Source organism: Puma concolor, chromosome B4 (genome assembly GCF_028749965.1).
Source record: "Puma concolor isolate L17-30 chromosome B4, mPumCon1.1.hap2, whole genome shotgun sequence".
NCBI classification, from domain to species: Eukaryota; Metazoa; Chordata; class Mammalia; order Carnivora; family Felidae; genus Puma; species Puma concolor.
The window spans coordinates 61,031,080-61,043,931 of record NC_141673.1 but is presented as its reverse complement, the minus strand read 5'-3'; positions in this window follow the sequence as shown (position 1 = coordinate 61,043,931).

Genomic DNA, 12,852 nt, shown 5'->3' with positions numbered 1-12,852 from the left:
GATTGGGGTTTAGTGGTTAGGGGTTAGGGAATAGGAGTTAGGGGTGGCATTGAAGTTGGGGATGGGGTTAGGGTAGGAGCTAGGATAGGTGTTGTGGTTCCGGGTTAGGGTGTAGGTTTGTGATTGGGGTGGGGATTAGATGTTAGTATTTAGGGGTTAAGGTTAGGGTTATCATTTGGGTTTGGGTAGGGGTCTGTGTCAAATGTCATCGTCCGGAATAGATTAAGGATAGGGTTTAAGGTTTAGGGTTATGATTACAGTTAGGGTTTAATATTTGGGTTTGGGTTTAGTGTTAAGGTTAGTGTTAGGGGTTAGGGATCAGGCGTTAGGCTTAAGGTTTATGGTTGGTTACTCTTAGTTATAGGTTAGGGGTTAGGGTTGTGGTTTAAGGTTACAGGTTATGGGTTAGGGTATTGTGTAGCCGTTAAGCTTCTTCTTGTGTTTAGGATTAGGTTTACAGTTAGGTTTATGTCCCAGTTGGCTACAGGTGCTGAATCCCCGGCAGTGCAGTGGTCAACCTGGAGGGCTGAGTGGAGGGCGCATGGAAGGCCACCAGTCATGCATAGTGTTTGGTTGCCAGGGCCAGCCTCGTTTGTGCACCATTCTTATGGTCGGGCCTCATGAGTGCCCTAGTGCAGCTCCAGCCAGGATTTGCAAATGACATGGTGATGTTCCACCTTCAATGCCTAGTAATGCTGCACAGCTTCTGGTCCCCATGGCGTAGTGTTCTCAGACTTAGGAATTGGGTCCACATTGGGAAAGAGCCTTAACTAGGGTTAGGTTTTGGTCCCAGGACATCACCAAGGCTGAAGCAACACCAGTCCATTGATCTTCCTGGAGGGCTCAAGTGAGGGCCCATATATGGTTGCTGGTCAGGTGTAAGGTGAGGGTTACAGTTGGGGTGAGGTTTAGGTTGAGTGGTAAAGTGCGGGTCGAGGTTAGGGTTAGGGTTAGGACCCAGAGGCTCCAGGCACTGAAAACTCAGCACGGCAGTGGTGTCAGATGAGGGCTGAGTGGAGGGTACATGGGAGGGTGCAGGTCAGGTTTAGTTGTGGGTGCCAGGATGAGCCTGGGGTATGGGCCACTCTTCAGTTGTTCCTCAGCAACCCCCTTGTGCAGCTCCATCTTGGCTATGAAATAACATGGTGATGTTCCCCATTCCTTAACAGGTAATCCTATATCGCTTATGGGTCCATATGCATGGTGTTCTCATATGTACGATTGGGTCCCCATTGGGTGGGACCCTTAGCTAAGGTTAGGATTCATTCCAGGGACGTCATGAGGGAAAGTGACACCAGTCCTGTGATCTCCCTGGAATGGTACATTGAGGGCCCATGCATGGGTGCGGGTCAGGTGTAGGGATGGATTAGAGTTGGGGTGAGGTTTAGGTTTGGGGGGTACAGTGAGAAACACGGTAGGGTTAGGGTTAGGTCCCAGGAGGCTCAAGGCGATGAACACCAAGCATTATAGTGCACATTACAGTTTGGGTGAGGTTTAGTTTGAGGTCTACGGTGAGGGTAAGTGTTAGTTTTAGGGTTAGGTGTGAGGAGGCTCTAGGCACTGAAACCCCATCAGGGCAGTGGTCTCCCCAGAGGTCTAAGTGGAGGGCACATGGGAGAGTGCCGGTCAGGCTTAGTCTTAGGGTGCCAGATCAGCTTCGGATGTGGGCCACTCTTTGGATGGGCCTCAACAACACCCTTGTGCAGCTCCCTATCTGCTTTGGAAATGACATAGTGATGTTCTGTGTTCCATGCCAAGTAATCCTGCACTGCTTCTGGGCCCCATGTGTGGTGTTCTCAGACTTAGAACTTGGATCCCTATTGGAAGAGAACCTTAGCAAGGGATAGGATTAACCAGAGATGTAGAGAAGGCAGCCACAACACCAGTCCTGAGATCTCTCTGGAGGGCTGAAGTGAGTATCCATGCATGGGTGTGGGTCAGGTGTAGGGTGAGGGTTACAGTTGGGATGAGAATTAGGTTGAGGGTTATGGTGACAGTCAAGGTTAGGGTTAGGGTTTGGTCCCAGAGGCTGCAAGCCCTGAAACTCCAGAAATGCAGTGATCTCCCTGGAGGTCTGAGTTGGGGGCACATGGGTGGGTGCCGGTCAGGGCTATTCTTTGAGTGCCAGGGCCAGCCTTGAATGAGGGCCACCCTTCAGATGGACTTTAGCAAACCCCTTGTGCAACTCCATCCAGGTTTAGAAATGACAAGGTGCTGTTTCACGTTCCATGCCAAGTAATCCTGGACCATTCTTGGGCCCATGTGTCTGGTGTTCCCAGATGTAGGCACTGGGTTCCCATCAGGACAGATCTTTAGCTAGGTATAGAGTTCAACCAGAGATATAACCGGGGCAGAAGTGACACCAGTCTCAAGTCTCCCTGAAGGGCTGAAGTGAGAGCCCAAGAGCAGGTGCGAGTCAGGTGTAGGTCAGCGTTACATTTGGGTGAGGGTTCGATGAGGGATAGAAGGAGGGTCACGGTAAGGGTGAGGGTTAGGTTCAGGAGACACCAGGTACTAAACACCAAGCAGTGCAGTGGTCTCTCTAGAGGGCTGAGTGGAGGGCACATGGGAGGTTGTTGGTCAGGCGGTTCCTTTGAGTACCAGGACAAGCCTCCGGTGTGGGCCATTCTTCGGTAGGCCTCAGCAACCCATTTGTGCAGCTGCCTCAGGGCTTTGGAAATTAGCTGGTCATGTTTGACGCAGCATGGTGAGTAATAATGCTCACTTATGGACCCCATTTGTGTGGTGTCCTTGAATTAAGATATGGGTCACCATAGGGAGAGAGCCTACTTTGAGTTGGTGGTCGGTCTATGGACATAAGCTGGGCCGAAGTGACAGCAGTCCTGTAATCTCCCTAGAGATGGTGAGATGAGGGTAAGAGTTAGGGTTAGGATTAGGGTTAGGGTTAGGCCCCAGGAGGACCCAGGCGCTGAACCAACAGCAGTGAAGTAGTCTCCACAAGGGCTGAGTTGAGGGCACAAGGGAGGGTGCCGGTCAGGATCAGTCTTTGGCTTCCAAGGCCACACAAGTCATTGGGCCCCTAGTCGGGGAGGCCACAGGAATCCTCTCAGGCTGCTGCAGCCAGTCCTGGGAAACGACATGGTGAGCTTCCAGGTTCCATGCCGAGTGAGCCTCCACCGCTTCTGGACCCCAGTCGCGTGGTGTTGTCAGATTTGGTATTGAGATCCCAAGGGGAGAGAGCCTTAGCTAGGGTTAGGGTTCAGTCCAGAACGTCGCCAGGGCTGAAGCGACTTCAGTCTCGTGATCTCCCTTGAGGGCTGAAGTGAGAGCCCATGGGACGGTGCAGCTCAAGTGTAGGGTTAGGGTTCGAGGCCGGCTTAGGTTTTGGTGGAGGGTTCCGGTTCTGGGTACGTTAGGGTTAGGGTTAGGTCCCAGGAGGCTCCAGTCACTGAACCCACGGCAGTGCAGTGGTCTCCCCGAAGGGCTGAGTTGAGTGCATGAGGGAGGGTGCCGGTCAGGATTAGTCTTTGGATTCCAAGGCCACACAACTCTATGGGCCCCTGGTCCTGTAAGCCTCATGAATCCAATCAGGCACCTGCAGCCAGGCCTGACAACGACATGGTGAGGTTCCAGGTTTCATACCGAGTGACCCTGTACCGCTTCTGGACCCCAGGCGCATGGTGTTGTCAGACTTCGGTATTAGGTCCACATGTGGAGAGAGCCTTAGCTAGGGTTAGGGTTCTGCAAAGGGATGTCACGAGGGCCGAAGCAACTCCAGTCTCGTGATATCCCTTGAGGGCTGAAGTGAAGGCCCATGCGTCGGTGCAAGTCGGGTGTAGGGTTAGGGTTGGAGATCGTGTTATGGTTCATTTGAGGGTTCTGGTCAGGTGTAGGGTTAGGGTTAGGGTTAAGTTCCTGGTGGCTCAAGGCGCTGAACCCAGAGCAGTGCAGTGGTCTCCACGAAGGGCTGAGTTGAGGGCACAAGGGAGGGTGCCGGTCAGCATCAGTCTCTGGCTTTCAAGACCACACGACTCTATGGGTCCCTGGTCGGGGAGGTCTCAAGAATCCTCTTGGGCAGCTGCAGCCAGGCCTTGGTAACAACATGGTGAGGTTCCACGTTCCATGCCTAGTGACCCTGCACCGCTTCTGGACCCCAGGCGCGTGGAGTTGTCAGACTTTGGAATTGGGTCCCCATGGGGAGAGAGCCTTAGCTACGGTTAGGGTTCGGTGCAGGAACGTCGCCATGGCTGAAGTGACTCCAGTCTCTTGATCTCCCTCGAGGGGTGAAGTGAGGGCCCATGCGACGGTGGGGCTCAAGTGTTGGGTTAGGTTTGAGACCGGCATAGGTTTCCGTGGAGAGTTCAGGCTACTGGTAGGATTAGGGTTAGGGTTAGGTCCCTGGAGGCTCCAGGCTCCGAACCCACGGCTTTGCAGTGGTCTCCACGAAGGGCTGAGTTGAGGGCACAAGGGAGGGTGCCGGTCAGCATCAGTCTCTGGCTTCCAAGGCCACATGACTCTATGGGCCCCTGGTCGGGGAGGCCTCAGGAATCCTCTCGGGCATCTGCAGCCACCCTGGGAAATGACATGGTCAGCTTCCAGGTTCCATGCCAATTGACCCTGCACCACTTCCAGAACCCAGGCGCGTGGTGTTGTCATACTTTGGTATTAAGTCCCAATGTGGAGAGAGCCTTAGCTAGTGTTAGGGATCGGTCCAGTGATGTCGCCAGGGCCGAAACGACTCCAGTCTCGTTTTCTCCCTCGAGGGCTGAATTGAGGGCACATGCCACAGTGCGGCTCAAGTTCAGGGTTAGGTTCCGAGGCCGGCTTAGGTTTCGGTGGAGGCTTCTGGTTAGGGGTAGGGTTAGGGTTAGGGTTATCTCCCAGGAGGCTTCAGGCTCCAAACCCATGGCAGTGCAGTGGTCTCACTGAAGGCCTGAGTTGAGGGCAAATGGGAGGGTGCCGGTCAGCATCAGTCTCTGGCTTTCACGGCCACACGACTCTATGGGCACCTGTTAGGGGAGGTGTCAGGAAATCTCGCGGGCAGCTGCAGCCGGGCCTTTGAAACGACTTGGTGATCTTCCAGTTTCCATGTTTAGTGACCCTGCTCGGATTCCGGACCCCAGGCGCGTGGTGTTGTCAGACTTTGGTATTGGGTCCCATGGAGAGAGAGCCTTAGGTACGTTTAGGGTTCGGTCCAGGGACGAGGCCAGGGCTGATGCGACTCCAGTCTCGTGATCTTTGTCGAGGGCTGAAGTCAGGGACCATGCGACGTTGCAGCTCCAGTGCAGGGCCAGGGTTTGAGGCCGGCTTAGGTTTCAGTGGAGGGTTCCAGTTAAGGGTAAAGTTAGAGTTAGGGTTAGGACCCAGGAGGCTCCAGGCACCGAAACCCCGGCAGTGCAGTGGTCTCCCGGAAGGGCTGAGTTGAAGGCACAAGGGAAGGAGCCAGTCAGCATCAGACTCTGGCTTCCAAGGCCACACAACTCTATGGGCCCCTGGTCGGGGAGGCCTCATGCATCCTCTCGGGAATCTTCAGCCAGCCTGGGAAATGACATGGTCACCTTCCAGGTTACATGCCAAGGACCCTGCACCGCTTCCAGACCCCAGGCGCGTACTATTGTCAGACTTTCGTATTGGGTCCCAATGGGGATAGAGCCTTAGCTAGGGTTAGGGTTCGGTCCAGGGACGTCGCCAGGGCCGAAGCAACTCCAGTCTCGTGATCTCCCTCGAGGGCTGAAGTGAGGGCCCATGCGACGGTGCGGCTCCAGTGCAGGGCTAGGGTTCGAGGCCAGCTTAGGTTTCGGTGGCGGTTTCCGCTTAGGGGTAGGGTTAGGGTTAGGGTTATGTCCTGGGAGGCTCCCAGCGCCAAAGCCACAGCAGTGCAGTGCTCTTCCCGAGGGGCTCAGTTGAGCGCACAAGGGAGGGTTCTGGTCAGCATGAGTCTCTGGCTCAAGACCACGTGACTCTATGGGTCCACTGTCTCGGAGATTTCAGGAATCCTCTCGGACAGCTGCAGTCAGGCCTGGGAAATGACATGGTTAGCTTATAGGTTCTATGCCAAGTGACCCTGCTCCGCTTCTGGACCCCAGGCGCATGGTGTTGTCAGACTTCGGATTTGGGTCCCCATGGTGAGAGAGCCTTAGCTAGGCTTCGGTTTCCGTCCTAGGACATCACCAGGGCAGAAGCGGCTCCAGTCTTGTGATCTCCCTCGAGGGCTGAAGTAAGGGCCCATGCGATGGTGCGGCTCAAGTGCAGGGTTAGGGTTCAAGGCCGGCCTAGGTTTCAGTGGAGGGTTCCGTTTACGGGTAGGGTTAGGGTTAGGGTTAGGTGCCAGGAGGCTTCAGGCGTCAAACCCACGGCAGTGCAGTGGTCTCCCCGAAGGGCTGAGTTGAGGGCACAAGGGAGGGTGCCGGTCAGCATCAGTCTCTGGCTTCCAAGGCCACACGACTCTATGGGCTCCTGGTCAGGGAGGTCTCAGGAATCCTCTTGGGCAGCTGCAGCCGGGCCTGGGAAACAACATGGTGAACTTCCAGGTTCCATGCCGAGTGACCTGCATCGCTTCCGGACCTCAGGCATGTGGTGTTGTCAGACTTTGGTATTGGGTCCCCATGGGGAGACAGCCTTAGCTAGGGTTAGGGTTCGGTCCAGGGACGTCGCCAGGGACGAAGCGACTCCAGCCTCTTGATCTACCTCAATGGCTGAAGTGAGTTCCCATGCGGTGGTGCATGTGGCTCAAGTGCAGAGTTAGGTTTCGAGGCCGCCTTAGGTTTCAGTGGAGGGTTCCCGTGAGGGGTAGGGTTAGGGTTAGGGTTAGGTCCCAGGAGGCTCCAGGCTCTGAACTCACAGCAGTGCAGTGGTCTCCCGGAATGGTTGAGTTGAGGGCACAAGGGAGGGTGCTGGTCAGGATCAGTCTTTGGCTTCCAAGGCCACACAAGTCATTGGACCCCTGCTCGGGAGACCTCATGAATCTTCTTGGGCAACTTCAGCCGGTTCCCGGAAACGACATGGTGACCTTCCAGGTTCCATGCCGAGTGAGCCTGCACCGCTTCTGGACCCCAGGTGCGTGGTGCTGTCAGACTTTGTTATTAGGTCCACATGGGGAGAGAGTCTTAGCTAGGGTTAGAGTTAGGTCCAGGGGTGTCGCCAAAGCGACTCCAGTCTCATGATCTCCCTCGAGGGCTAAAATGAGGGCCCATGCAATGGTCCAGGTCAGGTGTAGGGTTAGGGTTCGAGATCGGGTTATGTTTCAGTTGAGGGTTCTGGTCAGGGGTGTGTTTAGGGTTGGGGTTGGATCTGAGGAGGCTCCAGTCGCTAGTCCCACAGCAGTATACTGGTCTCCCTGATGGGCTGAGTTGAGGGCACAAGGGAGGGTGCCTGTCAGGATTAGTTCTTTGCTTCTAAGAACTTTGCTTCACACAACTCTATGGGCCCCTGGTCGGATAACCCTCAAGAATCCTCTCGGGCAGCTGCAGCCGGTGGTGGGAAACAACATGGTGAGGTTACAGCTTCCATGCCGAGTGACCTTGCACCATTTCTTGACCCCTGTCCATTCGTGTTGTCATACTTGGGGATTGGGTCCCCATAGGGAGAGAGCCATAGCTAGGGTTAGGGTTCAGTCCAGGGATGTCGCCAGGGCTGAAGTGATCCAGTCTCGTGATCTACCTCGAGAGTTGAAGTGAGGGCCCATGCGACGGTGCAGGTCATGTGTAGGGTTGGTTTTCGAAATTGGGTTAGGTTTCGGTTGAGGCTTCTGGTCAGGGGTCAGGTTAGGGTTAGGTTAGGTCCCAGGAGGCTCCAGGCACTGAACCAACAGCAGTGCAGTGGTCTCCCCGAAGCGTTCAGTTGAGGGCACAAGGGAGGGTGCCGGTCTGGATTAGTCTTTGCTTCCAAGGCCACACAACTCTATGACCCATGGTTGGGTAGACCTCAAGAATCCACTCGAGCAGCTGCAGCCGGTCCTGGGATACGACATGGTGAGGTTCCAGGTTCCATGCTGAGTGACCCTGCACCGCTTCTGTAGCCCAGGTGCGTGGTGTTGTCAGACTCGAGGATTGGGTCCACATGGGGAGATTGCCTTAGCTAGGGTTAGGGTTCCGTCCAGGGATGTCGCCAGAGCTGAAGTGACTTCAGTCTCGTGATCTCTCTCGAGGGCTGAAGTGAGGGCCCATGCGACGGTGCGCATTAGGTGTAGGGTTAGGGTTCGAGATCGGGTTAGGTTTCGGTTGAGTGTTCTGGTCAGGGGTAGGTTTCGGGTTCGGGTTAGGTCCCAAGAGGTTCCAGGTGCTGAACCCTGGTCTCCCCGCAGTGCCGTGGTCTCCCCTAAGGGCTGAATTGAGGGCACAAGGGAGGGTGCCGGTCAGGATTAGTCTTTGTCTTCCAAGGCCACACAACTCTGTGGGCTCCTGGTCCTGTAGCCTCACGAATTCAATCGGGCAGCTGCAGCCTGGCCTGGGAAACGACATGGTGAGGTTGCAGTTTCCAAGCCGAGTGACCCTGCACCACTTCTGGACCCTTGGTGTGTGGTGTTGTCAGACTTGGGCATTGAGTCCCCATGGGGACAGTGCCTTAGCTAGGGATGGCGTTTAGTCCAGGTACATTGCCAGGGTCAAATTGACTCTAATCTCGTGATGTCCCTCAGGGCTGAAGTGAGGGTGTAACGGTGCAGGTCAGGTGTAGGGTTAGGTTTAGAGGTCGGGTTAGGTTTCAGTGGAGGTTTCTGTCAGGGGTATAGTTAGGGTTAGGGTTAGGTCCCAGGTAATTCCAAGCACTTAACCCACAGCAGTTCAGTGGCCTCCCCGTAGGGCTCAGTTGAGGGCACAAGGGAGGGTGCCGGTTAGGATTAGTCTTTGGCTTCCAAGGCCACACAACTCTCTGGCCCCTGGTTGGGTAGGCCTCTCTAATCCTCTCGAGTGACTAATCCATGTGACTCTAATCCATGCCGAGTGACTCTGCACTGCTTCTGGACCCCAGGCATGTGGTGTTGTCAGACTTGGAGATTGGATCCCCATGGGGAGAGAGCCTTAGCCTTCGTTATGGTTTAGTTCAGGGAAGTCGCCAGGGCCAAAGCGACTCCAGTCAGGTGATCTCCCTCCAGGGCTAAAGTGAGGGCCCCTGCGATGGTGCATGTCAGGTGAAGGGTTAGGGTTCCAGATCGCGTTAGGTTTCTGTTGAGGGTTCTTGTCAGGGTAGGGTTAGGGTAAGGGTTTTGTCCCAGCAGGCTCCAGGCGCTGAACCCACAAAAGTGTGGTGGTCTCCCCGAAGGGCTGAGTTGAGGGCACAATGGTGGGTGCCGGTCAAGATTAGTTTTTGGGTTCCAAGGGCAGACAACTGCATGGGCCTCCTGTCAGTTAGGCCTCAGGCATCATCTTGGGCATCTGCAGTGGGGCCTGGGAAACGATATGGTTATGTTCCAGGTTCTGTGCGGAGTTTTTCTGCACCGATTCTCGAATCCGTGTGCGTGCTTCTGTCAGACTTGTAATTGGGTCCCCATGGGGAGAGAGTCATATGTAGCGTTAGGTGTCAGTCCATGGACGTCACCAGGGCCAAAACGACACCAGTGTTGTGAGTTCTGTGTAGGGCTGTAGTGAGGGTACATCCCTGACTGTAGATCTGTTGTGGACGTTGTGAGAAATATCTGCTTAGTTGTAGTGTGAGGGTTATGTTTAAGGTTATTTTTAGGGTTGGGTTAGATCCTGGAGGTTCCTGGCAGTGACACCACAGAACAGTAATTGTCTCCCTGAAGGGCTGAGCGGAGTACACAATGGAGGTTTCCATTAAGGATTTGTCTCTGGGTTCAAGGCAGACAAATATATGGAACGCTGTTCAGGTAGGACTCAGAAATCCTCTGTTGTAGCTACAGTCGCACTTTGGAAATGACATGGTGATGTTCCACGTTCCATGCCAAGTATTTCTGCACCGATTCTAGACCCCGTGTGCGTGCTGTTGTCAGACTTTGGAATTGGGTCCCCATGGTGAGAGACCCTTAGCTAGGTTTAGGGTTCGGTCCAGGGATGTCGCCCAGGGCCGAAGCGACACCAGTGTTGTGAGTCCATGGAGGGCTGAAATGTGGGCACATGCGCGGCTGTGGGTCTGGTTTAGAGTTAGTGTGATAGAGAGGGTTAGGTGTAAAATGAGGGTTATCGTTAGGATTACAGTTAGGGTTAGGGTTAGGTCCCAGGAGGCTCCAGGCACTGACCCCACAGCAGAGGAGTTGTCTCCCCCAAGGGCTCAGTGGAGTACACAAGGGAGGGTGCCGGTAAGGATTAGTCTTTGGGTTCCAAGGCCAGACAAATGTATGGGCCACCCTTTGGGTAGGCCTCAGGAATCCTCTTGTGCAGCTGCAGTCGTGCTTTGGAAATGACATGGTGATGTTCCACATTCCATGCCGAGTATTTCTGCACCGATTCTCGAACCCATGTGTGTGCTGTTGTCAGACTTTGGAATTGGGTCCCCATGGGGAGAGAGCTTAGCTAGAGTTAGGGTTCGGTCCAGGGACGTCGCCAGGGCCGAAGTGACACCATTCTCGTGAGTTCCATGGAGGGCTGAACTGTGGGCACATGGGCGGGTGTGGGTCTGGTGTAGAGTTAGTGTGAGAGTTTGCGTTAGGTTTAGGTTTAGGGTTAGGGTTACACTTCTGTTTAGGATTAAGATTAGTTCCCAGGAGGTTCCAGGCCTGAATGTACAGCAGTGCAGTTGTCTCCACGAAGGGCTGACGAGTGTAGAAGGGAGGGTACCGGTCAGCATTAGTCTTTGCATTACAAGTCCAGACATCTATATCTGCACTCTTCGGTAGGTTTCAGGATTCCTCCTGTGCATTGGAAGCCGTGCTTTGGAAATGACATAGTGATGCTCCACATTTCACACAGAATTATCTGGCACCACTTCTCAACCCAGTGTGTGTGCTCTTGTCAGACTGTGGTATTCAGTCCCCATGTGGAGAAAGCCTTAGCTACGTTTAGGGTTCAGGCCAGGGAAATCTCCAGGGCCGAAGTGACACCAGTCCTGTGATCTCCCACATCGATGATATGAGGGCACATGCATGGTGCGAGTCAGGTTTAGGGTGAGTGTTAAAGATGAGGTGAGGTTTAGGTTCACATGTATACTGTGGGTCACCGTTAAGATTAGGGTTTGGTCACAGGAGGCTCCTGGCGCTATACCCCCAGTAGGTCAGTTGTCTCCCTGCAGGGCTGAGTAGAGGGGTCTAAGGAGGGTCCCAGTCAGGCTGAGTTTTGGGTGCCAGGGCCACTCCTCGGTTAGACCTCAAGAAGTCCCCTGTGGAGCTCCTTCTGGTCTTTGGAAATGACATTGTGATGTTCCAGGTTCCATGCCAAGTAATCCTCCTCCGCTTCTGGGGCCCATGTCCGTCATGTCCTCAGACTTAGGAATTGGGTCCCCATTAGGAGAAAGCTTTAGCCAAGGTTAAGTTTTGGTCCAGGGACATTGCCAGGACCGAAGCAACACCATTGCCATGATCACCCTGGAGGGCTGAATGAGGGTCCATGCACAGGTGCGGGTCATGTGTAGGGTTAGGTTTGAGTTGGGGTGAGGTTTAGTTTGAGCGGTATGTGTGTGTCACAGTTAAGGTTAGGGTCAGGTCCCAGGAAGCTCCAAGCACTGAAACTCTTGCAGGGTAGTGGTCTCCCCAGAGGATTTTGTGTAGGCCTCATCAGAGCGGGCTGTTCAGGCTTAGTCTTTGTGAGCCAGGGCCAGCCTCGTGTGTGTGCCATCTTCAGTTGGGCCTCATCAACCCCCTTGTGCATCTCCATGTGGGCATTGGAAATGTCATGATGATGTTCCATGTTCCATGCCAAGTAATCCTGCACCACTTTGGGGCCGTTGTTTGTGGTGTTCTCAGAGATAGGAATTGGGTCCCCATCCAGAGAGATCCTTAACTAGGGTTACTGTTCTGTCCAGGGACTTCACCAGTGTCGATGTGACACCATTCCTGTGTGTCGTGTGTGTTGGGTTAGGGTTTGGGATTGGGTTTGGTGTTAGGGGTTAGGGTTATGGTTGGGGTTGGTGTTAGGGGTTAGTGTTAGGGGTTAGAGTTAGGTTTATGCATTAGGGTTTGGTTTAGGGTTATGGTTAGTGTTTAGGGTTATGCTTAGGGGTTAGGGTTTGGAGTAAGAGTTAGGTTTAGGCGTTAGGTTTGGGCTTGGGTTAGGCTTAGGATTAGGGTTATGGTTTGGGTTTGAGACTTAGGGTTATGGTTAGAATGTAGGGTTAGGGTTAGGTGTTAGAGTTAGTGTTAGGGTTTGTGTTAGGTTTAGGAATAAGGTGAGGTCTAGGTCTAGGACTTTGGTTAGGGTTTTGGGTTAGGGGCTTGGATTAGGGGTTAGCGGTAGGGTTTGTGTTAGAGTGTTATGTTTAGGGTTAGGGTTATTTTTAGGTTTTATAATTTTCGGGTTAGCGGGTAGAGTTGAAGCATTAGGGTTAGTGTTTTAGGGTTAGAGTTATACGGTTACGTTTAGAGGGTTAGGGCAAGGTTATGGTTAGTTCAGGTTATGTTTACTTTTTCGGTTCGATAGTGTTAAGGTTCGGTTTAGACATAGAGATAGAAGCAGGGTTTAATTTTAGGGTTAGGGTTAGGGTTAGCTGTTAGGTTTTGGTGTTGGGATTTGGCTTAGTGTTAGGGTTAGGACTAGGGCAAGAAGTCGGTCATGTGTGCACTCCCACTTGCAGCGGGAGGATGTTCATGCAGGACACCGCCCTCCATCTGGGAGGAATTGCATTGGTTTTTCGCCCCTGTCTCTCTGCACTGGAGTTTGTTCTCACCTCGCGCCATTCCAGTTTGGCTCTGGAGTGTTTCACACCGTCACTCTGCCCTCTCTCGGTATGGTAGGATTTCACGTACTGTCTCATCTATTTTTGGGCCATGGGGTGCATAGTTTTAAT